General features: G+C 37.2%; 1 protein-coding gene across 11 annotated transcripts in view; it reads left to right on the top strand.

Moving 5' to 3' along the window:
• TCF12 (transcription factor 12) overlaps positions 1 to 26,554 on the top strand; it is a 391,021-nt gene that overhangs the window by 280,518 nt on the left and 83,949 nt on the right. The window lies entirely within an intron of this gene.

The raw sequence follows: 26,554 nt of genomic DNA, 5'->3' as shown, positions 1-26,554 counted from the left end.
TCTAGACTTTTAATTCTATTATAATTTCAAGAATAGGATCATTTCTAGTTGGTAACATGACTGCAAGCTGTTACATAAAAGATACCCATGGTGTAGCTACTTCTCTTTCTTTTTCCTTCTTTCTTCCTCCCCCCGCCACCCACCCAGTAATACTTTTTCTCTTTAGGAGGACAGGTTTCCTTAGCCAGTGACAACTAACAATTTTAGAGGTTGAACAGTTACTTGATGGGGTAATTTCTGACAGCATACTTAGAGAAAACCCTAAAGGATGAGGCCAGTGGAATAATTATCTAGCCTGAGATATCCATAAGTATATAAAAAAGTCTTAATTCTGTAGAGGAGGAAAGTTTTCTTCAACCCTCTTAGAGTTCCTGGTTGGATCTGAAAAGCAAACTGACAAAGGCAGATTAACAAGAGAAAAGCTTACATATTCATTTAATATAAGTTTTGCATGACACAGAAGTCTTCATCAGGAAATGAAGACCAAAAGAAACAGAGCTATGTACTTTCATGCTAAGTTTGATGAAGAGTAGGCATTATGGATGAATATGATATAGATTAAGAAGTATGAGGTAATTATAAACTGGGGGAAACTTAGTAAGGCCTGGGTGTTAGGATTCTTCTTGACATCCCTTTTTCTTTGGACATAAGGATGCTCCTTTTTTCTGTGTATAGGGAAGGCACATCTCCCATGAGGATAGCCTGTTTCAAGGAAGAAGGGCTGGCGTGGGGGTGGAGGGCGTCAGAGTGACCTTCCTGGTTCTATCAGTTTCCCAAACTCCTCAGATTAAAATATTCAGTATGCCAAGATACCATATCTTGGGGAGTTGTATCCTGAACTCCATCATTCATTTACTCTTAAAATTAAGTTTTTAAGTTGTTAAGATGGAATTTTTAATGCATTTTAAATTATTTCAATATCTCCAATTGTTTAATCTCTAGATATAGTTTGGTTTGACGTAGTTCTTTTACAAATTTCTATAAATTTATTTTTTTATTTAATTTTTTAATTTAATTTAATTTTTTTATACAGCAGGTTCTTATTAGTCATCAATTTTATACACATCAGTGTATACATGTCAATCCCAATCACCCAATTCATCACACCACCACCACCACCACCCGCCGCTTTCCCCCCTTGGTGTCCGTACGTTTGTTCTCTACATCTGTGTCTCAGTTTCTGCCCTGCAAACCAGTTCATCTGTACCATTTTTCTAGGTTCCACATATATGAGTTAATATACGATATTTGTCTTTCTCTTTCTGACTTACTTCACTCTGTGTGACAGTCTCTAAATCCATCCATGTCTCATCAAATGACCCAATTTCATTCCTTTTTATGGCTGAGTAATATTCCATTGTATATATCTACCACATCTTCTTCATCCATTCATCTGTCGATGGGCATTTAGGTTGCTTCCATAACCTGGTTATTATAATCAGTGCTGCAGTGAACATTGGGGTGCATGTGTCTTTTTGAAGTATGGTTTTCTCTGGGTATATGCCCAGTAGTGGGATTGCTGGATCATATGGTAATTCTATTTTTAGTCTTTTAAGGAACCTCCATACTGTTCTCCATAGTGGCTGTATCAATTTACATTCCCACCAACAGTGCAAGAGGGTTCCCTTTTCTCCACACCCTCTCCAGCATTTGTTGTTTGTAGATTTTCTGATGATGCCCATTCTAAGTGGTGTGAGGTGATACCTCATTATAGTTTGGGGTTGCATTTCTGTAATAATTAGGGATGTTGAGCAGCTTTTCATGTGCCTCTTGGCCATCTGTATGTCTTCTTTGGAGAAATGTCTATTTAGGTCTTCTGCCCATTTTGGATAGGGTTGTTTGTTTTTTTAATATTGAGCTGCATGAGCTGTTTATATATTTTGGAGATTAATCCTTTGTCTGTTCATTCATTTGCAAATATTTTTTCCCATTCTGAGGGTTGTGTTTTCATCTTGTTTATGGTTTCCTTTGCTGTGCAAAAGCTTTGAAGTTTCATTAGGTCCCGTTTGTTTATTTTTGTTTTTATTTCCATTACTCTAGGAGGTGGATCAAAAAAGATCCTGCTCTGATTGATGTCAAAGAGTGTTCTTCCTATGTTTTTCTCTAAGAGTTTTATAGTGTCCGGTCTTACATTGAGGCCTCTAATCCATTTTGAGTTTATTTTTGTGTATGGTGTTAAGGAGTGTTCTAATTTCATTCTTTTACATGTACCTGTCCAGTTTTCCCAGCACCACTTATTGAAGAGGCTGTCTTTTCTCCATTGTATATCCTTGCCTCCTTTGTCATAGATTAGTTGAACATAGGTGCGTGGGTTTATCTCTGGGCTTTCTATCTTGTTCCATTGACCTATGTTTCTGTTTTTGTGCCAGTACCATATTTTCTTGCTTACTGTAGCTTTGTAGTATAGTCTGAAGCCAGGAAGTCTGATTCCTCCAGCTCCGTTTTTTTCCCTCAAGACTCCTTTGGCTATTCAGGGTCTTTTGTGTCTCCATAAACATTTTAAGAGCTTTTGTTCTAGTTCCGTAAAAAATGCCATTGGTAATTTGATAGGGATTGCATTGAATCTGTAGATTGCTTTGGGTAGTATAGTCATTTTCACAATATTGATTCTTCCATTCCAAGAACATGGTATATCTCTCCATCTGTTGGTATCATCTTTAATTTCTTTCATCAGTGTCTTATAGTTTTCTGCATACAGGTCTTTTGTCTCCCTAGGTAAGTTTATTCCTAGGTATTTTGTTCTTTTTCTTGCAATGGTAAATGGGAGTGTTTCCTTAATTTCTCTTTCAGATTTTTCATCATTAATGTATAGAAATGCGAGAGATTTCTGTGCATTAATTTTGTATCCTGCCACTTTACCAAATTCACTGATTAGCTCTAGTAGTTTTCGGTTGGCATCTTTAGGATTCTCTATGTATAGCATCATGACATCTGCAAACAGTGACAGTTTTACTTCTTCTTTTCCAATTTGGATTCCTTTTATTTCTTTTTCTTCTCTGCTGTGGCTAGGACTTCCAAAACTATGTTGAATAATAGTGGTGAGAGTGGACATCCTTGCCTTGTTCCTGATCTTAGAGGAAATGCTTTCAGTTTTTCAGCATTGAGAATGATGTTTGCTGTGGGTTTGTCATATATGGCCTTTATTATATTGAGGTAGGTTCCCTCTATGCCCACTTTCTGGAGAGTTTTTATCATATATGGGTGTTGAATTTTCTCAAAAGCTTTTTCTGCATCTATTGAGATGATCATATGGTTTTTATTCTTCAGTTTGTTAATACGGTGTATCACATTGCTTGATTTGTGCATATTGAAGAACCCTTTCATCCCTGGGATAAATCCCACTTGATCATGGTGTATGATCCTTTTAATGTATTGTTGGATTCTGTTTGCTAGTATTTTGTTGAGGATTTTTGCGTCTATATTCATCAGTGCTATTGGTCTGTAATGTTCTTTTTTTGTAGTATCTTTGTCTGGTTTTGGTATCAGGGTGATGGTGGCTTCATAGAATGAGTTTGGGAGTGTTCCTTCCTCTGCAATTTTTTGGAAGAGTTTGAGAAGGATGGGTGCTAGCCCTTCTCTAAAGCTGTTAGAATTCACCTGTGAAGCCATCTGGTCCTAGACTTCTGTCTGTTGGAGGATTTTTAATAACAGTTTCATTTCATTACTTGTGATTGGTCTGTTCATATTTTCTGTTTCTTCCTGGTTCAGTCTTGGAAGGTTATACCTTTCTAAGAATTTGTCCATGTCTTCCAGGTTGTCCATTTCATTGGCATAGAGTTGCTTGTAGTAGTCTCTTAGGATGCTTTGTATTTCTGTGGTGTCTGTTGTAACTCCTCCTATTTCATTTCTAATTTTATTGATTTGAGTCCTCTCCCTCTTTTTCTCGAGGAGTCTGGCTGATGGTTTATCAATTTTGTTTATCTTCTCAAAGAACCAGCTTCCAGTTTTATTGATCTTTGCTATTGTTTTCTTTGTTTCTATTTCATCTATTTCTGCTCTGATCTTTATGATTTCTTTCCTTCTGCTAACTTTGGGTTTTATTTGTTCTTCTTTCTCTAGTTCCTTTAGGTGTAAGGTTAGATTGTTTATTTGAGAATTTTCTTGTTCCTGGAGGTAGGCTTGTATAGCTATAAACTTAGAACTGCTTTTGCTGCATCCCATAGGTTTTGGATCATCTTGTTTTCATTGTCATTTGTCTCTAGGTATTTTTTGATTTCCTCTTTGATTTCTTCAGTGATCTCTTGGTTATTTAGTAACGTATTATTTAGCCTCCATGTGTTTGTGTTTTTTACCTTTTTTTCTCTGTAATTGATTTGTAATCTTTTAGCGTTGTGGTCAGAAAAGATGCTTGATATGATTTCAATTTTTTTAAATTTACTGAGGCTTGATTTGTGACCCAAGATGTGATCTACCCTGGAGAATGTTCTGTGTGCACTTGAGAAGAAAGTGTAATCTGCTGGTTTTGGGTGGAATGTCCTATAAATATCAATTAAATCTATCTGGTCTATTGTGTCATTTAAAGCTTCTGTTTCCTTATTTATGTTCATTTTGGATGATGTGTACATTGGTGTAAGTGTGGTGTTAAGGTACCCCACTTATTGTGTTACTGTCGATTTCCCCTTTTATAGCTGTTAGAAGTTGCCTTATTTATTGAGGTGCTCCTATGTTGGGTGCATATATATTTATAATTGTTATATCTTCTTCTTGGATTGATGCCTTTATCATTATGTAGTGTCCTTCCTTGTCTCTTGTAACATTCTTTATTTTAAAGGCTATTTTATCTGATATGAATATTGCTCCTCCAGCTTTCTTTTGATTTCTATTTGCATGGAATATCTTTCTCCATCCCCTCACTTTCAGTCTGTATGTGTCCCTAGGTCTGAAGTGGGTCTCTTGTAGACAGCACATAGATGGGTCTTGTTTTTGTATCCATTCAGCCAGTCTGTGTCTTTTGGTTGGAGCATTTAATCCATTCACATTTAAGGTAATTATCCATATGTATGTTCCTATGACCATTTTCTTAATTGTTTTGGGTTTGTTTTTGTAGGTCCTTTTCTTCTCTCGTGTTTCCCACTTAGAGAAGTTCCTTTAGCATTTGTTGTAGAGCTGGTTTGGTGGTGCTGAATTCTCTTAGCTTTTGCTTGTCTGTAAAGCTTTTGATTTCTCCATCAAATCTGAATGAGATCCTTGCTGGGTAGAGTAATCTTGGTTGTAGGTTCTTCCCTTTCATCACTTTAAGTATATCATGCCACCCCCTTCTGGCCTGTAGAGTTTCTGGTGAGAAATTAGCTGTTAACCTCATGGGAGTTCCCTTGTATGTTATTTTTCATTTTTCCCTTGCTGCTTTCAATAATTTTTCTTTGTCTTTAATTTTTGCCAATTTGATTACTATGTGTCTCAGCATGTTTCTTCTTGGGTTTATCCTGTATGGGACTCTCTCTGCTTCCTGGTCTTGGCTGGCTATTTCCTTTCCCGTGTTAGGGAAGTTTTCAACTATAATCTCTTCAAATATTTTCTTGGGTCCTTTCTCTCTCTCTTTTCCTTCTGGGACCCCTACAATGCAAATATTGTTGAGTTTAATGTTGTCCCAGAGGTGTCTTAGGCTGTCTTCATTTCTTTTTTTTTTTTTTTTTGCGGTACGTGGGCCTCTCATTGTTGTGGCCTCTCCCATTGCGGAGCACAGGCTTTGGACGCGCAGGCTCAGCACCCATGGCTCACGGGCCCAGCTGCTCTGCGGCATGTGGGATCTTCCAGGACCGGGGCACGAACCCGTGTCCCCTGCATCAGCAAGCAGACTCTCAACCACTGTGCCACCAGGGAAGCCCTGTCTTCATTTCTTTTCATTCTTTTTTCTCTATTCTGTTCCTCAGCAGTGAATTCCACAGTTCTGTTTTCCAGGTCACTTATCCGTTCTTCTGCCTCAGTTATTCTATTGATTCCTTCTAGTGTAGTTTTCATTTCAGTTACTTTATTGTTCATCTGTTTGTTTGTTCTTTAATTCTTCTAGGTCTTTGTTAAACATTTCTTGCATCTTCTTGATCTTTGCCTCCATTCTTTCTCCAGGGTCCTGAACCATCTTCGTTATCATTATTCTGAATTCTTTTTCTGGAAGGTTGCCTATCTCCACTTATTTTGTTGTTTTTCTGGGGTTTTATCTTGTTTCTTCATCTGTTACATAGCCCTCTGCCTTTTCATCTTGTCTGTCTTTCTGTGAATGTGGTTTTTGTTCCACAGGCTGCAGGATTGTAGTTCTTCTTGCTTCTGCTGTCTGCCCTCTGGTGGATGAGGCTATCTAAGAGGCTTGTGTAAGTTTCCAGATGGGAGGGGCTCTTGGTGGGTAAAGCTGACTGTTGCTCTTGGGCAGAGCTCAGTAAAACTTTAATCTGGTTGTCTGCTGGTGGGTGAGGCTCGGTCCCTCCCTGTTGGTTGTTTGGCCTGAGACGACCCAACACTGGAGCCTACCTGGGCTCTTTGGTGGGGCTAATGGCAGACTCTGGGAGGGCTCATGCCAAGGAGTACTTCCCAGAACTTCTGCTGCCAGTGTCCTTGTCCCCGCGGTGAGCCACAGCCACACCCCACCTCTTCAGGAGACCCTCCAACACTAGCAGGTAGGTCTGGTTTAGTCTTCCCTGGGGTCACTGCTCCTTCCCCTGGCTCCCAATGCGCACACTGCTTTGTATGTGCCCTCCAAGAGTGGAGTCTCTGTTTTCCCCAGTCCTGTCAAAGTCCTGCAGTCAAATCCCACTAGCCTTCAAAGTCTGATTCTCTAGGAATTCCTCGTCCCGTTGCCAGACCCCCCGGTTGGGAAGCCTGACGTGGGGCTCAGAACCTTCACTCCAGTGGGTGGACTTCTGTGGCATAAGTGTTTTCCAGTTTGTGAGTCACCCACCCAGCAGTTATGGGATTTGATTTTACTTTGATTGCGCCCCTCCTACCCTCTCATTGTGGCTTCTTCTTTGTCTTTGGATGTGGGGTATCTTTTTTGGTGAGTTCCAGTATCTTTGTGTCGATGCTGCCCAGTGTCTTTGTGTCGATGACTGTCCAGCAGCTAGTTGTGATTCTGATATTCTCACAAGAGGAAGTGAGAGCACGTCCTTCTACTCTGCCATCTTGGTTCAGGGCCACACATTTCTATAAATTTAAAATAAATTCCTTAACAAGTATTTCAGATGATATGCTTTATTTCAAACCTACTTTTAATCAAATAATGAGTTTGCACTGATTTAATAGGACATATTACACATATCTGTATCCCGCAACATAATGTATTCATTGTATTGTAACATTTTATTAACCAGATTTTGCAATCTTAGTGTGTTTTATTTTTAATAAAAAGAATCCCTTATTCTCTACGGTCTATTGTACCCTTAGAAATTATATCATTTCCAATTCAGAGAAATTTGTTGCCACTTCTGTTTTAAGCAGACCAAGTTCACTTACAATTTAAATGCTTCATCTTTTTTCTCATGCTTTTTTCTCACTGGGTAAAAAAATGTCCAAAAAAAAAAAAAAAGACTTAACAGGCTTCCCTGGTGGCACAGTGGTTGAGAGTCTGCCTGCCGATGCAGCGGACACAGGTTCGTGCCCCGGTCCGGGAAGATCCCACGTGCCGTGGAGTGGCTGGGCCCGTGAGCCATGGCTGCTGAGCCTGCGTGTCCAGAGCCTGTGCTCCGCAATGGGAGAGGCCACAACAGTGAGAGGCCTGCGTACCCAAAAAAAAAAAAAACTTCACACATTACAAAACTTGCTTAAAAGAGAAAGAATCTTATCAATAAGTATTTGCTTACTTTATTATGTATAAGGAACTAGGTCAGGCAACAGAATAAAAGAATTAGTATCAGTCTTCAGGAAGCTTACATTCTAATTGGGAAGACCAACTGTGTACACACAGAAAGTTAACTAAAATGATAAGGTGACCCGTATTAAATCTCAAGTAGCACAAATGTAAGTTAGAACTCAGAAGAGAGAGAAATGAATGCGATTTTGATACAGAGAAGATTTTGCAAAGGAAGTACAGAACACTGAGATCTTGGAGGATGGGTAAAATTTGACAGAATAGACAGGAGAACATCTTGGGGAAAGAGAACATATGACTAATAAAATAGAAGCAGTAATATTCAGCACATCTTACTGCTTCTTCCTTAATTTTCTCCCACCAAAAGTATCAGCTTTGTGAAGGCACCGTCAGTGGCTGCTTGTTTGTTGTATTTACAGCGCCTCGCTCTGTGCCTGACAAATAGAAGCTATCAATGAATACCTTTTTTTTTTTAATTGGAGTATAGTTGCTCTACAATGTTGTGTTAGTTTCTGCTGTACAACAAAGTGAATCAACTGTATGTATACATATATCCCCTCCCTCTTGGACCTCCCTCCCACCCCACCCCACATCCCGGTTACCACAGTGAACAACTTTTGAATGAATGTATTTGGAATATTTATTTAGGGAAACAGTGTGAGATGTGTGAACTGTAAGGATGATGCTTGGATACCTAAACAAAGAGTTTATATTTTATCCTGTAAGGGTTTGGTATTGGACATGAGACATGATAAAAAATACAGGTGTTTCTTAGAAAAGTTAAGCTTTAGTTTACGATTTGCAAGAGAATTTATAAACTGGTGACAAGGAAACTATTTGAAATGGTATTGCTCTAGACTATATATCAAGAACAGTGGGATAGGTAGTTTAGACAGATCTTAGTTATATAACAACAGCACATTGCAGGTGTTGAGATCATTTTTAAAAAATAAAATCATGACCTATAGCTATAAAAATGAACATGTATATAGATTGTATCTCATCAGTGAAGAAGTCTGTAAGGTGTTAGAACCAGTTCAAAGGAGAATCCAAAAACAGACACATTCATAGATCAAAATTATGGAAATTAATATTCAAACAGAGAGGCAAAATGGTTTTTTTTTCCTTTGGAGCAGGGTGGTAGAGGTATTGAGGGTGGGGAAAGGTCTTTCATCCCTTTACTGGACAGAATTTTTTTTCACATGTACATATAAGAATTATTTTTCATTGCTACTAGTTATCTACAATTTAGAGAGTTGTAAAATAGCTCCCATAGAGTGAGAATCAGGTAACCTAGAAAGGTATGCTCTAGACCAGAGGTCAGCAAACTATGGCTACCAGCCAAATATCTCAACCCCTTGAATGATTTTATTAAAACATAGCCATGTTCATTCATTTATGTATTGGCTATGGCTTCTTTCTTGCTACAAAGATTGAGTTGAGTAGTTACAAAGAGACAATATGGCCCACAAAGCTTAAATGTTTTCTATCTAGCCCTTAACTGAACTGACCCTACTCCAGATAATGCATAATATTCCATCAAAGCATGATTTTTTTCCAACGCAGGTATGTGTTTCTGACAATGAAGAGAATCAGGGTTTTCATAGGCAGCCAATCCTACACTAACCTGATGTTTCCCCAGGATGATTAATTAAAGCTAGTTGTTTTAAACAGCAGTTGGGATATTTCTTTACATAACAACAAACCTAATGATAGAGACCTTAGCTTTAGGCTAAATTATTAGAACACAACATTTAGAGCCAGGAAACTGGTGTTGTATACCATTCTGAGCAAATGTATTTCTAAACAGGCATAATCGCCTGTTAGAAATACGTTTTACTATTTGCAGATAGTAAAGTAACTTGCAGCTCTGGCATATAGAGGATGATTGACGGACAGAGGGCTATTTAGTTTTAAGAAGGGAGGACACCAGTAACTTGAGAAGCATCTTCAAATATTTGAAGCATAATTTAGGTTGTTCTATAACTTTTAAGGTTAAAACTTTGGACGATATGTAGGAGATAAGCAATTCTGATTTTAACGTAGTATAAGAAGGAATATTCTCCTAGTAGAGAGGATGGAATATTCAACCTTGGTAAATAGTGACTTTCCTCTTGGTGGCTATGTTTGAGTAGAAGCTAGACATTCACTTTACTGGAATTTTTATACTAGAGGGATTAGAGCATCTGTTGTTTGATTGAAATAACAGACCTTATTGAAGTTTTCTTCTAATTCCGTGAGCTCTTTAGTGACAAGTAAAAAGCTTTTCAGGAGGTGTTGATGATCCATCTGAGGTTGGAGACCAACAATTACTATTGATATTCATCTATATGGTTTTATACATGTTTTAATTTCCCCAGCAGTATTGATTCATGAATGTTATCGTTTTGTCAGTAGACCAGTAGTTTAAAGCATATACAGTGGTAAGGAGTGGGAATTTTAGACTCTTCGCTTGGACTGTTATTTGGTCCAAACCAGAGCTTTCTCTTTTTATCAAACCAACAATTATTGAATTTCTAATCTTGTTTTCCCTTTTCTGAGGCCAATTTTTGGGTTCCTCTAGCCAGTTTTTCTGAGTTATCTTTTGGGGGAGTATCCCTTTGGACCATGACAGAGATTTGGCTGCTGCTGGTGCCTTTGAGGGCAGCATTTCTTTTGGAAATACCAGCAAGGTGATTTCCCTCAGCCTCCAGCAAGTGAAGTTTAGAATGCCCCATAATCTTAATAATAGCTAAAGTGGCAGGTAAAAGTATTACATCTAATAATTTTAAATTCTATTTAAAATTTTAAAAATTGTAATTTTATTTCTGCTGAAAGTAAGAAAGCCATGTTGCTTCCACAGCACTTGGAAATCATGAGCTACTCTGAGAAGCATATCTACTATCAGTGTAAATACTGGCAAATTTTGTCCTTGGCTAAAGTACAAGCCCACGTAAGAGTATATAATTCAGCCCGTTGGGCCTAAACAGAAGGGAAGAGGTTCAGAGACAGGAACTCTTGAGCTTCACTAGAGATCCTCAGTATTTGAACTGTTTCAGTACTCCGAGGCATGGGCTGCTTTATAGTCGTGGAGTTGAGCACTAAGACTGTGGTTCTAGCGTCAGTTAGGACTGGAAGAGATTCATCCCAAATCTGGAGAAACATTTCTCCAAGATGATTAAGAGGGAGAATTGGGAAGAGCGCCTGTAGTTCCTCAGAGCCCCTACCATTGAGAATTGGCAGGATGTTGGAAAGGCTAGTTAGAGAGCTAAAGGTGCCTAAAGCACTTAATTAACAATCTCTTTTTCAAAGTCCTGGCTTTTTGTAATAATAACAAAAACTAGGAGGGTTTTTACTTTGTTTAGGAACTTTCATTTGCTGGAGTTGAGGATTAAGATTTTGTTCATCTTCTTTTTAGGTGACTGCTCTAGAGTGTGAGAGAGCTGGTTCACCAGATTACCTAAATCTGGAGTGGACATAGTTTCCCATTCCATCCTGGTCCTTTTTACTAGAAGGGAAAGGTCCCGGTTCAGCCCATTAATAAATGTAGAGTTAAAAGTTCCTCAGGTGGAATCAACATATGAAGGAAAACCAGAATTTTCTTTAAAAACAATTTGAAGTCGATTGTAATAGTCATGAATAGGTTCATCAGATTTTTGTGTGCAAGTCTGAATTTGTTCCAATCAACAGGATTCGGAAAAGCCCCAGGAATTGCTTGATGAAGTCACCTAGTGATTGCCTGAGCCTGATCATATAATAAGTTAGTGGGCTGGCCTCCCAGTTGTAATTCTAGAGACCTTTCAGGATTTTCCCAATTAGCAGTTTTCAGTACTGGGTCTGGCCTTCACTGACAAGTATGTAAACTAGTTGATACAATTAGAGAAACCAGGTTGATAAGTTTGAATGACTATATTAAATTCTTCAGCAAATCTGTGAGGATCTTTAGTTACTTTGGGAAAATATTTGACTATGGCTCCCAGTTCAGCTTTGGTCCAGGGAATATAAGAAATTAAGGGTTTAGCCTCTGGATCCTCAGAAGGCTTAATTTTAAAGGGACAGGTTCTGACAAGTTCAGAAGAAAAGGGAGTAGGTAGAGTTTCAGAGAAAAAGGGAAGTTCAACAAGAGAAATCTTACCTTAAAATCTTATTTTGCAGAGAGGCAATTTCAGACTCCTGATAACATTGGGAAGCCTCAAAATACCGATTAAAATAGGTATTCCTCTCAGTTCTCAAAATTTTTGAGCGGTTGTAGTCATTCAATTTAAAGGAAATTAAAGTTGGGAATTTTAAATGTTCCCCATAATGGCCATTGATATTCTAAATTGCCTTTGGTCAGTTTGGTCCATTTAGTTTAAAATGTGCCTGAGGAAGGTTCTTAAACATAAAATCAGCCTGAGTTCCTGTAAGAGGGGGTGCCCTCAAAATACTTAGATAACTGGGATCCCATTCCTCAGAGGTTTTTCTCTAGAGTAAAAGAATAATTTTTCAAACTGCCCAAACAGCTCAGTTCAAACAGCTTCAAACTCGAACAACCAGCAAGCTTATATCATCCAGTTAAAAGGAAACAGCTTTGTCCTAGAGGAACGGGGCCAAAGATTTTTCAACAAGTTTCCAGAAAACAGCCCCTCTTTCATAGGAATGGGCCAGTGGCTCAACTGAAGCGGTTTCAGTGAAGCAGTCCCTGTTACCAAAGGAATGGGTGGACAGCTTCTCAGCCAGCTTTAGTTGAGCCAGTCTATTCTCAAAATCAGACTGGTGTGCCAAACAGGTACTCACATACAGAGCAAGGCCTTAACCAGAAAGGTGAAACCTTAAAATAGATCCCAAATAAAGCCTGAAGACCTTCAAACACAAAGAGGGTAAGAGCATGGATCCAGGAGAAAGACATACCTTCAAATCTCAGGGTCAGCAAGAAAATCAGTGAGCAAAATGGACTCAATTGTGAGTACCACACTTGTTGGCTTACCAGCCCCAGAGTCGTTGGGGGTCTTCTCTGGTCTCCCTATGGGCCACCAAAATGTTGACCTAAAACAAGTAGAGTACCAGATATTTCTCCAACAAAGATGGGTTTATTTGGGATCAGCAAAGAATTGCAATTCAAGGTCTGTAACCATGGTGAGCCACATGCAAGTCTCCCACAGCAAGGAAAGGAGAATGCTTTTATAGAGGGCGAAAAGGAAGTTGGGAGGGCTGGAGTAAACAAGAGTTCATGGCTTTTCATTGACTGAGTCCTTGTCAGGAAAGAAGAGGAGTCTTTCTTCTTCCTTCTGGACTCTTATCACAGGTGGTGAGAGCTCTCCGTTCTGATCTCTCAGCTCTGTTTAATTGAGGTTTCTGTTTACGTTTTACAGGTGCAATTAGTAGTAGGGGAGTGATGGTGCTTTAAGAATAGATTATGTCAGAATTGAATATTGAACTTAAAAATTTCAGAAGTCAAGTGGTTCCCCATACCAACACCTTTTCAGGAGTAGATTATTCGATGGTGATGGAGGATTGTTGGAGTCAGGAATGTTAAGACATAAAACTGGCTGTTGGATCAAATGTTGAAGCTATCCGAGAGATGATTCACTAATAAAGGAGCATGTGAAAGGGCATGCACAGTGGCTGGCACACAGTAGGCATTCAAAAAATGTTTGACTCTGAATCCTGCGATCCAGGAAAGGGTAGTAAGCCATCATCTGCCTTCAGGGTGAGCCGGGCTTTGTGAGTTGTTTGGAGCAGAGGTAAAATAAATTGTTTTGTGGGAGTTATGTCTCATCATGAAGTATGAACAGTAGGCAGTTTTAATTTCCTGCTTCTGTTAAAAGGCCAGAGAGAGTTAGATTATGCAGAGGTAACTTGGCAGGGGGAAGAGGCATTGTTTCTTTGTTCCTATTCCCTCCATAAAACTTGCTAATTATATTTTTCGTGCTACTCAGTGCTGTTTTAGAATATTGTTTCAAAGATCATTATTGTTTTGTAAACTTATTTCAGGAGAAAGGAGTCTGTTAAATAATGGCTAGAGATTAGACACCATCCTGGGGAAAAAAAGTGAAAAAAGAGGTGACCACAGACTGGATATTACATGTTAATAAGGGATTGTTGTCAGTTTGGGGGATGTAACAAGAGCTGAGAGATGGAAGAATAAATGAAGCAGAAGCAGCAGAATACTGACAGTTGTTGAAGCTGGGTGAAAGGTATATAAATAAAGGTTTATTACACTTTTTTTCCTACTTTTGTTTATATTTGAAAATTCCCAAAATAAAAAGTTTGGTTTTTAAAAAGATGTCCAGTATAGAATGTTTCATTTCAAAAAGTATTACATGCCTAACTGTAGGCCTAGTGCTATATTGGGTTTTGTGTTACCCTTAATTGTATTCTTGAGAATGCAAGGTATGGGAAAGAGGGTATACTCATTTACTAGATGTGAAAGCTAACATTAAACGGAAAGGGAGTGGCTTCAAAGTATTAGAACTCTGCTGAAAATCTTAGGGCTACATAACACCATTTCCACAGAAGCAAAAGAGAAATGACATTTCCTTATCTCTTGTTCTTCTTATGTTGGTTAACATCTCACATAGTTGGCTGCTTTGTATTCATAAAAGAAAAGGCTCAAAGGCATACTGGTACCTTTACAGGAAGTCTTCCAGAGGGCCCTATTTATCAAGGAAGTTTCTAAATTCAAACAGTCAGAAAAACTGCTCACTTAGGAGAAGACATGTTTAGAGTATGCTCACTACTAACCTCATGGGAGTCTGCCTTCAGGGCATTCCTATAGCATTTTTGAAAGTGGGGACTCTCCTTATGGAAGCCTATAAAATACCAAGTCGTTCTTAAATTATTTAAATGCTGGATATATTAAAATAGCTTTTATTTTTGCTGGGTTTTTTCATAGTTCTTTTATTTCTGGGAGGTCTCTTTTATCAATCTACATCCCAGATCTTCCTACTTTGTTATCTTTCCATTGGCTGATAGAGGATTCAGGAGAAAAGTTCAAAGAAAAAAAATAGTGAAAATGAAATAATAAGATGGTAAAATTTCCCTCTGTTTACTGATAATTAAGGAAGATTGAGAAACTTAAACTACTAAGATTGCCATGTTTTAGTAATTTAATAGTATATAGGTAGTTTCTTTTCTTCTCTTTTTTCTTTTTTCTCTTTTTAAGCCAGAAAGATTGGGCTGATTGTGTTGGCAGGATGCATTTGATGGATGACTGTCATTATCTTCTCAAACCTGCATGACACTTTAAATATTGAAAATGATAATTAAATTTTCAAGAGACCATGTTGAGATTATAAGATTTGGGACTTGTAAAAGAATGAGCATAGCAGTTGGCTAGTAGTGGTGGCTGGTGTGTTTTTATTGACCTAGGAAAGAAATAGAAGCATCTCAGGTTTTCTTTTACTTTGCGTCCTTGTACATCCCTCCCCACCCCCTCCCCCAATTAATATATTGTCCAAAATGTTGGTAATGACTTGGAACTATTCAGGTTGCACAAAGCATTTAATGAAATCTTGTCTTAGACAAAACACTAGAGAGGATCATAATTAATGTCTCATTTTCTGCCAGTTGCTATTGATTACTCATTCAAGATCCCTTTGTTCTCAGAATGATAACTGTAGTTTGCATTGCTATCTAATGAGATTCTCAGGATAGAATTCTTTAACAACTTGCTGATAATTGCTAACATATCCCTGGAATTTCAATGTAAATGAATTTGCATAATAATACAATTATTTCACAAATGTCTGTGTTTTCCAAATTCGAGATTTATTACAGCCTGTTTTTTAATCATTTGTAGAAAGTTAACAGAAGACTGATACATTATTAAAGCCCAGCATTTATATTTTGCCCTGAGTTCCCCTTCACCCTCTGAGATTTTGATTTGGTTGTGACATGAGGTGAGAGGCTTCTTTGTCATTTTCAATTCCCCTGTCTCTGAAACTTCAGATGGACTCACAGCTGAACTGTACTGTGATGTTTCTAAATTAAAAGAGCAGTTGCAAATATAATAATACTATACTAATTTTGCTTTTAGAACAGTTTTCTTTCTTTATCCCTCAGTGACAAAAGAATACATGGTACAGTATAAAGAATTCATCTGATAAGATCAGGAACAAGACAAGTTGCCCACTCTCACCACTCATTCACATAGTTTTGGAAGTTTTAGCCACAGCAATCAGAGAAGAAAAGGAAATAAGAGGAATCCAAATCGGAAAAGAAGAAGTAAAGCTGTCACTGTTTGCAGATGACACGATACTATACATAGAGAATCCTAAAGATGCTACCAGAAAACCACTAGAGCTAATCAATGAATTTGGTAAAGTAGCAGAGTACAAAATTAATGCACAGAAATCTCTGGCATTCCTATACACTAATGATGAAAAATCTGAAAGTGAAATCAAGAAAACACTCCCATTTACCATTGCAACAAAAAGAATAAAATATCTAGGAATAAACCTACCTAAGGAGACAAAATACCTATATGCAGAAAATTATAAGACACTGATGAAAGAAATTAAAGATGATACAAATAAATGGAGAGATATACCATGTTCTTGGATTGGAAGAATCAACATTGTGAAAATGACTCTACTACTCAAAGCAATCTACAGATTAAATGCAATCCCTATCAAACTACCACTGGCATTTTTCACAGAACTAGAACAAAAAATTTCACAATTTGTATGGAAACACAAGAGACCCCAAATAGCCAAAGCAATGTTGAGAACGAAAAACGGAGCTGGAAGAATCAGGCTCCCTGACTTCAGACTATACTACAAAGCTACAGTAATCAAGACAGTATGGTACTGGCACAAAATCAGAAAGATCACTGGAACAGGATAGAAAGCCCAGAGATAAACCCACGCACATATGATCACCTTATCTTTGATAAAGGAGGCAGGAATGTACAGTGGAGAAAGGACAGCCTCTTCAATAAGTGGTGCTGGGAAAACTGGACAGGTACATGTAAAAGTATGAGATTAGATCACTCCCTAACACCATACACAAAAATAAGCTCAAAATGGATTAAAGACCTAAATGTAAGGCCAGAAACTATCAAACTCTTAGAGGAAAACATAGGCAGAACACTCTATGACATAAATCACAGGCCGATCCTTTTTGACCTACCTCCTAGAGAAATGGAAATAAAAACAAAAATAAACAAATGGGACCTAATAAACTCCAAAGCTTTTGCACAGCAAAGGAAACCATAAACAAGACCAAAAGACAACCCTCAGAATGGGAGAAAATATTTGCAAATGAAGCAACTGACAAAGGATTAATCTCCAAAATTTATAAGCAGCTCATGCAGCTCAATAACAAAAAAACAAACAACCCAATCCAAAAATGGGCTGAAGACCTAAATAGACATTTCTCCAAAGAAGATATACAGACTGCCAACAAACACATGAAAGGTTGCTCAACATCATTAATTATTAGAGAAATGCTAATCAAAACTACAATGAGATATCATCTCACACCAGTCAGAATGGCCATCATCAAAAAATCTATAAACAATAAATGCTGGAGAGGGTGTGGAGAAAAGGGAACACTCTTGCACTGCTGGTGGGAATGTGAATTGGTACAGCCACTATGGAGAACAGTATGGAGGTTCCTTAAAAAACTACAAATAGAACTACCATATGACCCAGCAATCCCACTACTGGGCATATACCCTGAGAAAACCATAATTCAAAGAGTTATGTACCAAAATGTTCATTGCAGCTCTATTTACAATAGCCCGGAGATGGAAACAACCTAAGTGTCCATCATCGGATGAATGGATAAAGATGTGGCACATATATACAATGGAATATTACTCAGCCATAAAAAGAAACAAAATTGAGCTATTTGTAATGAGGTGGATAGACCTAGAGTCTGTCATACAGAGTGAAGTAAGTCAGAATGAGAAAGACAAATACCGTATGCTAACACATATATATGGATTTTTTTGTTTACTTATTTATTTTTTTGCGGTATGCGGGCCTCTCACCGCCGTGGCCTCTCCCGTTGCGGAGCACAGTCTCTGGACATGCAGGCTCAGCGGCCATGGCTCACGGGCCCAGCCACTCCACGGCATGTGGGATCTTCCCAGACCGGGGCACAAACCCGTGTCCCCTGCATCGGCAGGCGGACTCTCAACCACTGCGCCACCAGGGAAGCCCGGTATATATGGAATTTAAGAAAAAAAAGTCATGAAAAACCTAGGGGTAAGACAGGAATAAAGACACAGACGTACTAGAGAATGGAGTTGAGGATATGGGGAGTGGGAAGGGTAAGCTGTGACAAAGCGAGAGAGTGGCATGGACATATATACACTACCAAACATAAAATAGATAGCTGGTGGGAAGCAGACGCATTGCACAGGGAGCTCAGTTTGGTGCTTTGTGACCACCTAGAGGGGTGGGATAGGGAGAGTGGGAGGGAGGGAGACGCAAGAGATATGGGAACATATGTATATGTATAACTTATTCACTTTGTTACAAAGCAGAAACTAACACACCATTGTAAAGCAATTATACTCCAATAAAGATGAAAAAAAAAATTTATCTGAGAGGAATTCCCTGCCAGTCCAGTGATTAGGACCCCGCACTTTCACTGCCGAGGACACAGGTTCAATCCCTGGTCCGGGAACTAGACAGGAAACTAAGATCCTGCAAGCCACGAGGCCAAAAAAAAAGAATTCATCTGGGAAATTTTAACAATTTATGTACTCTATTTTATCATGATTGTTTTTTATACCTTTCTACATCTTCAATTAATAAGCTCCCCATCAGGCTTCCCTGGTGGCGCAGTGGTTGAGAGTCTGCCTGCCGATGCAGGGGACACGGGTTCGTGTCCCGGTCCAGGAAGATCCAACATGCCGCAGAGCGGCTGGGCCCGTGAGCCATGGCCACTGAGCCTGCGAGTCCGGAGCCTGTGCTCCGCAACGGGAGAGGCCACAAGAGTGACAGGCCCGCGTACCGCAAAAAAAAAAAAAAAAAAAAAAAAAAAAAAACCTTACTGTAAGTTTTTATTACAATAATCTAGGCTAATAAGAAGCAAAATTGAGTTATTTGTAGTGAGGTGGATGGACCTAGAGTCTGTCATACAGAGTGAAGTAAGTCAGAAAGAGAAAAACAAATACCGTATGCTAACACATATATATGGAATCTAAAAAAAAAAAAACGTTTCTGAAGAACCTAGGGGCAGGACAGGAATAAAGACGGAGAGACGTAGAGAATGGACTTGAGGACGCGGGGAGGGGGAAGGGTAAGCTGGGACAAAGTGAGAGAGTGGCGTGGACATATATACACTACCAAATGTAAAATAGATAGCTAGTGGGAAGCAGCCGCACAGCACAGGGAGATCAGCTCCAAGCTTTGTGACTACCTAGAGGGGTGGGATGGGGAGGGTGGGAGGCAGTCGCAAGAGGGAAGAGATATGGGAACATATGTATATGTATACCTGATTCACTTTGTTATAAAGCAGAAACTAACACACCGTTGTAAAGCAATTATACTCCAATAAAGATGTTTAAAAAAATAAATGAAATATGGTATTTTATTAATTTGAAGAAACTTCAAATTCCAGAAGAGTAGAGAGAGTAATATAATAAACTTTAAGCCTCTAAATTTCTTCTTTGAAAAATAATTTATTTCAAATATATATAAAAGCATTAAAAGAATACGAAGAGCAAAAAATAATAATAATCTAGGCTATCTTAGTGTTTCAGGAATAACCCTTTATTAATTATCTTTGGTAATTAGGTACATTTTTCACAGATGGAGTTGCTAGATGACTGTAGAAAAGATTCTTTTCTCTAAGCATGTGTTAAGAAATTTAGTGCCATGTCATTTCAGAATACTAATTCTGCCTTGAATAAGACAGCAGAATAAAACTGCTTTGTCTAGTTCTGTATCCTCTGGGATACTTGGGTATTCTTTTTGCCTTAGATACCTCCAGGACAAGATCAATAATGCTTCTCATTTGTTTCAGGCAGGCAGAAAAATCAATAATATGAGATGATATGTAATTTTATTTTAGGAAAAAATTCAGTAGTTTATTATGTGTACTTTAATTTTACCAAAATGTTTGAAGGATCAAATAAAGGAAAAATACATGATTTTGTCAGTGGTAGAATATCAAAATGTTAGGCATATATAGTTTAGTCCTTGATTTTTAAAGTCATATTTACCATTAGTTCCACGGGTATTATTTCTTAGATTATCAAGTCCTTGTGGAGAAAACCTTGTCTTAAACTTCTTCTGTGTTTCTTATAGTACTGAACATTTCATTTTAGTTAACAGCATAAAATATCATCTTGTCTTCTTGGAGGAAACAATTTCTCCTACATTTACTTTGCCTAATCATTTTGACCATGATACAGGTAAAATGGGGAAATGGTTATTTCTATGATTAGGACAGCTGAGTGAAGGGCAGCTGAATAAAGAACAACTTCTATATCTTTTTTGGCACTGATATTCACTGGAGAAAAAGAAGACGGTATTTCCTAACCACATCTCCAGGTTTGGCAACAATAAGGAGAAAAGTATATCAACGGTAAAATTGGTAACAAGGAAACTTTTTTCCCTAAAACAAATTTGTTCTTTTTCTTCCTTTATTTCATGCATATGTAGAAAAACCTACCAGTATGTATTCTATAGGTAACTCAGCTTTAGGATTATGGTTCACAAATTCATTTATAGGTCACTTATATTTTTTTAAGTTAATCTTATAAATGGTAATTGGGTTCCTGGACTATTGTGGAAGTTTTATTGTATTGAGGAAAGAGCCTCTTCAACAGAACTAGATTCAAGTTAGGTTCCACTGTTTGCTATTTGTATAACATAAAATCTCTGTACGTAATGCTTAGTAAGGTTGCAGTAAATATTAACTGAGATGGTACATTTGATGGTGTGCTAGTGGATCCTTGATATTTAGTCTGATTTTCTCCAAGTTTTTATTTTGAAAAATTACAAACCCACAGAAAATATACCAGAATAGTACAGTGAGCATCCAGGTACTCTTAATCGAGTTTCATCATTTAACATTTCACCATATTGGTACACACGCATTCTTTCACTCAATATGTGTCTGTAGATGTTTGTATGCTAAATGTGGGTTTATGCACACAAATACACACACTTCTGCTGAATTACTCTGAGAATAAGTTGGCGTTTTTCTGTTTATTCTTGGTCTAGGTTGATACAGTTTAAATCTGTCACACTCTTTGGATTTAGCCTCTAATTGTCAATCCTTTCTCTGGGGGCCTATTCTCTTTTCTATTTCCAATATCCTATCTTACTTTAGCCATTGGGAGTTGCAACTCAACCGTCTTGGATTCAGGGCAGACGAGGTCTGCTTACTTAGGAGAAAGAGTTTGTGCCCAGGAAACAATTTTCATTCTTTGTGATACTTAGAATATGGTAACCTATGGAGGAAAAAAAATGAAATGGAGTTTTTACTTTCTCTAGGGCCTACCACCATGCTACTCACTTTTACTTAAGCTTCATTTACTTCTCCCAGTAATCCTGTGAAATATTAATATAACCAAACAAAACAGATGCATTAATGTTAGATAATTTGCCCAGGATCTTACAGTCAGGTTTTGAACTCAGGGTAGCTAACTAACTCCAAAGCCCATGCTGTTTCCAGGACATCAGAGTTTTTGTACACATTTTATTTACTTTTAGGAATATAAGAAATACATTTGCCTATTCACCTTTTAGATTGTTTTATGCTTCTTTTAGTCTTTATTATGACTATTACTGGACTTCTTTGAAGAAATAACTTACTGGCTACATTTTATTCATCTGAAAGTTTATCTATCTTACAGCTTTAAGCAGACAGACTTCTTAACCATCCTCCAAACTCAGCCCTTTGTTTTGCCATTAAAGCATTACATAAGGGATCAATTAATATTTTCTAAAAAGGGCTACATAGTAAATTATTAAGGCTTTCCAGATCATACATTGTCTGTTGCAACTACTCAACTCTTCCACTGTAGCACAAAAACAGCCATAGCCAATAATATATAAGTAAATTGAGACTGTGTTCCAATAAAAGTATTTTCCAAACAAGCCCAATTTGACCTGTAGGCCATGGTTTGTTGACCACTAGTATTAATCATCATCTTATATGCTCATTAGAATTTATATGCCAGGGAAATGTTGAAAGGAACACTGTTAAGAGATACATGAATGCCCATCTCCTCTCACATATTTGTTTGTGTGGGTACAGTGACCAGTTTTGTATGTACCTTCTACATGAGAAAACACAGATGAAGTAATAAGTACAGCAGGCACCTCAAAACATGATATCATGAAAGTCAGTTTGCACTGAGCAGGGAACATCCTATTAAAAGACTAATGATGTTTTTAAGGAAAAATTCAAGGTACATGACCCCTGCCCTCAAACATGTGGTAATAATATGTTCCATCTAGCATACTCTAGCCATATTCTAATTGCTATTTGAGGAATGTCAAATGTGCCTAGCACAGGCAAAAAAACAGAAAGAAAGAAACACAAAACAGATGTAACAATGGAAATTTTAGTATAATGTGTGGGAGACTTGATGATTCCTGGGTCACACTATTCTCACACAAATAACATAATCAGGAGATCCACTTCTAATGGTTTGTTATAGAAATAGAAAGGATACATGTGTCATTTACATTTATATTAATTGTTTTCTCATTTTTATCATTTCTCCTAGAGATTATTGTCTTAAGGGGAGCTATTTCTCCTTCATGTCTGTTAGTCAACACCTTTGTTTCCTAATCTGTTGAACCTTGTATCTGTTGGAATTTGTGTGATTAATGCTAAGTAATTACATTGATATTATGCAGTCTTTTCATATACACATCATATTGTCTAGTGATTGAAATCCTCTTCTCACTTTCCTCTTTTGTAAAAGAAGATATCAACTCTAGTCAAAGAATCACTTACCTTTTGAGAAGTCTGAAAAATTTGTCTTCTTAATTATAAACATTTCTGAAAGATGCAATGATCTTTGGGTGATTTAATATACTGATTACTTCATGTGTGCTCCAGCATTGTTGAATAGGCTTTTTTTGAAAAACTGAAATGTCAAATATCACATGAAGAGACAGTATAGCAAAACGTATGAAGTGCAGTGAAAGCAGTGATCAGAAGGAAATTTATAGTTGTAAATGTCTACATTGAAAAAGAAGAAAGATCAGTAACCTAACTTTATACCATAAGAACCTAGAAAAAGAAAAGAAAACCAAACCCAATGCTAGCAGAAGGAAGGAAATAATAAAGATTAGAGCAGAAATTTTTTAAAATAGAGAAAAGGAAAACAATAGAACCAACAAAATCAAAAGTTGCTTCTCTGAAAAGATAAACAAAATTGACAAACCTTTAGTTATATTGACTAAGAAAAAAAGTCTAATTACTAAAATCAGAAATGAAAATAGGGAGCATTACTACCAACCTTACAAAAATAAAAGGGATTACAAAAGAATACTGTGAACAGTTGTATGCTAAAAAATCAGACACTGTAGAAGAAATGGACAAATTCCTAGAAACATACACACCACCAAAACTGAAGAAATAGAAAATCTGAACAGAACTAAAACAAGTAGATTGAATCGGTAATAAAAATCCTCCCAAAAAAGAAAAGCACAGGACCAAATGGTTTCACTAATGAATTTTACCGATCATTTAAAGGAGAATTAACACCAGCCCTTCTCAAACACTTCTTAACTCATTCAACGAGGCAAGAATTACCCTGATACAAAACTAGAGATATCACAGGAAAAAGGAAACTACAGACCAATATCCTTTTTGTATATTAATGAAAATTTTTCTACAAAATACTAGCAAGCTACAAATCCACCACCGTGTTAAAAGGATTGCACACCACGACTAACTGGGTTTTATTTTAAGAATGCATGTGTATTAGACATATGAGAATTGATCATTCATTAATTAGAATGAAGGGGGAAAAGTCACTCAGTCATCATCACATTTGATGCAGAAGAAGCATCTGACAAAATTCAACACCCTTTTATGATAAAACACTTCACAATACTAGGAATAGGCAGGAACTTCCTCAATTTGATAAAGGTCATTTGTGAAAAACCCACACCTAATACCATGCCCAGTGGTAAAACATGAAAGCCTTTCCTCCTATGATCAAGAACAGGACAAAAATGTCTACTTTCACCACTTTCATTCAACATTTTACTGTACGTTCTAACCAGAGCATTTAGGCAAGAAAAAGAAATAAAAGACATCCAAATTGGAAAGGAATAAGTAAAAGTATCTCTGTTTGTAGATGATATGATCTTTATACATAGGGAATCTATAATAAAATTATTAGAGCTAATAAATGAATTTAGCGAAGTTTCAAGATCAACACACAAAATTTAGTTTTATTTCTTTACGCTGATGAACAAACCAAAAATAAAATTAAGCAACAACTCAACTTACAGTATCATCCAAAAGAATAAAATACCTAGGAATAAATTTAACTACAAGGTGTAAGACTTGTACACTGGAAACTACAAAGCACTGCTGAAAGAAATTAAAGAAGACCTAAGTAAAAGGAAAAATATTCAGTGTTCATCAATTGGAAGACTTATTGTTGTTAGGATGGCAATACTCCCCAAAGCAATCTACAGATTCGATGCAATCCCTATCAAAATTCCAATGGCATCGTTTTGCAGAAATGGAAAAGCTGATCCTCAAATTTATATGTAACTTCAAGAAATCCCGAATAGCCAAAACAGCATTGAAAAAGAAATGTAAAATTGGAGTACGCATACTTTCCAATTTCAAAACTTAATACAAAGCTACAGTAACCAAAACACTGTGGAACTGGTATAAGGTAGACATATAGACCCATGTGATAGAATTGAAAGTCCAGATAGAAACCCGAACATGTATGACCAATTCATTTTTAACAAGGGTGCCAAGACTACTGAGTTAGGAAATACTGTTTTCCTCAACAGGTAGTTCTAGAGCAACTGGATATCCACATACAAAAGAATGAAGTTGGACCCCCTACCTTACACTATATACAAAAGTTAATTCAAAGTGCGTCAGTGATCTAAGTATAAGAGCTAAAACTATAAACTCTTAGGGGCAAATGTAGGGATAAATCTTCATTACCTTGGATTTGACAGTGGATTCTTAGATATGACATTAAAGGCACAAGAAACAAAGGGAAAAATAAGTTAGACTTCATCAATATTAAAAACTTGTGAATCAAAGGACATTATCAAGAAGTGAAAAGACAACCTACAAAATGGGAGAAAATATTTGCAAATCAGATGTCTGATAAGGGTCTAATATACAGAACAGAACATATAAGAACTCTTAGAATACCACAGCAGAAAGGCAACTCAATTCAAAAATGGGCAAAGGACTTGAATAAACATTTTTCCAAAGAAGATATACAAAGGACCATCAAGCCCAAGAAGAGTTGTTCAGCATCATTAGTCACGAGGGAAATGCAAATCAAAACCACTTCACACCATGAAGATGGCTATAATTTAAAAAACAGAAAGTAACAAGTGTTGGTAAGGATGTAGAGAACTTAGAACCGTCATACAATGAAGTGTAAAATTGTGCAGTCACCATGGAAAACAGTTTGGCAGTTTCTCCAAAAGTTAGACAGATTTTGCCACGTGACCCAGCAACTCCACTCTTAAGTGTATAACCAAAAGAATTGAAAAGAGATACTCAACAAATACTTGCACACCAATGTTCATAGCAACACTATTCACAATAGTCCAAAGCTGGAGAAAACCAAAATGTTACATCAATGGATAAATGCATGAACAAATTGTAGTATATCTGTCCAATGGAATATAATTCATTCCTAAAAAGAAATGAAGTACTGATACATGCTGCAACATGATGAACTTCAAAAACATTATGCTAAGTGAAAGAAGCTGGATGCAAAAGATCACATATTAGTTATTCCATTTATATGAAATATTCAAAATAAGTTAAATCCACAGAGACAGAAGCAGATTAGTGGTTGTCAGGGGCTGGAGGAGGGGAGGAATGAAAGTGACTGTTTGAATGGGTATGGAGTTGCCTTTTGGGGTGACGAAATGTTCTGGAACTAGCTGGTGATGGTTGCACAACATTATGAATGTACTAAATGTCACTGATTGGAAATGTTAAAATGGTTAATTTTATGTTATGTTAATTCCACCTTAGATTTTTAAGCTGAAACATAAATATTACTTAAAATTATTAAATAGTGTGACAAACTGAAATGAAAGTCTTTCTGGAGGCAGGGACTGGACTATTATGACTAGCAGTATAAAGTTCTACTGATTCTTTCTAACCAGAGCTGAGGTTTATTTCTCAGTACCTTTATGATGCTCAGTAGCTGGAATGACAACTACCAACAGTATGGTGATAACAGTAAGGGGTATTATTGACTGGGAGAATAGTGAATATATGAGAGAAATCACAGCTCTTTTCATTTGAGAGCATCTTCTCAAGTATATCTAACACCCTTTCCAATTGAGGTCTTCCTTTTCCCTCAGCTACCAGAAAGCTTGAAAACAAATTCTGCCAAATTAACTTCATTTGCTTTATGACACGGTCAATTCCTTAGTAGGTCAGGGCTGCTGAATCTCTGGATTTCAGTGAAGTGCTTGACACAGTTTCATGACATCACTGTGACATACATTAGGGCTCTCTCCTCAGCCTTGTCATCCTGGACAAGGATAAAAATGGATGATTATTATGGATCAAATATAACAAGATGAATTTTATCAGAGATAAATGTTAAGTCTTGTACTTGGAACCAAAGAACACAAACTGAAC

The sequence above is a fragment of the Orcinus orca genome, chromosome 2 (genome assembly GCF_937001465.1).
Source record: "Orcinus orca chromosome 2, mOrcOrc1.1, whole genome shotgun sequence".
Classification (NCBI taxonomy): domain Eukaryota; kingdom Metazoa; phylum Chordata; class Mammalia; order Artiodactyla; family Delphinidae; genus Orcinus; species Orcinus orca.
Note: the sequence above shows the minus strand (reverse complement) of the source record. Positions and strands in the feature narration are given on the sequence as shown.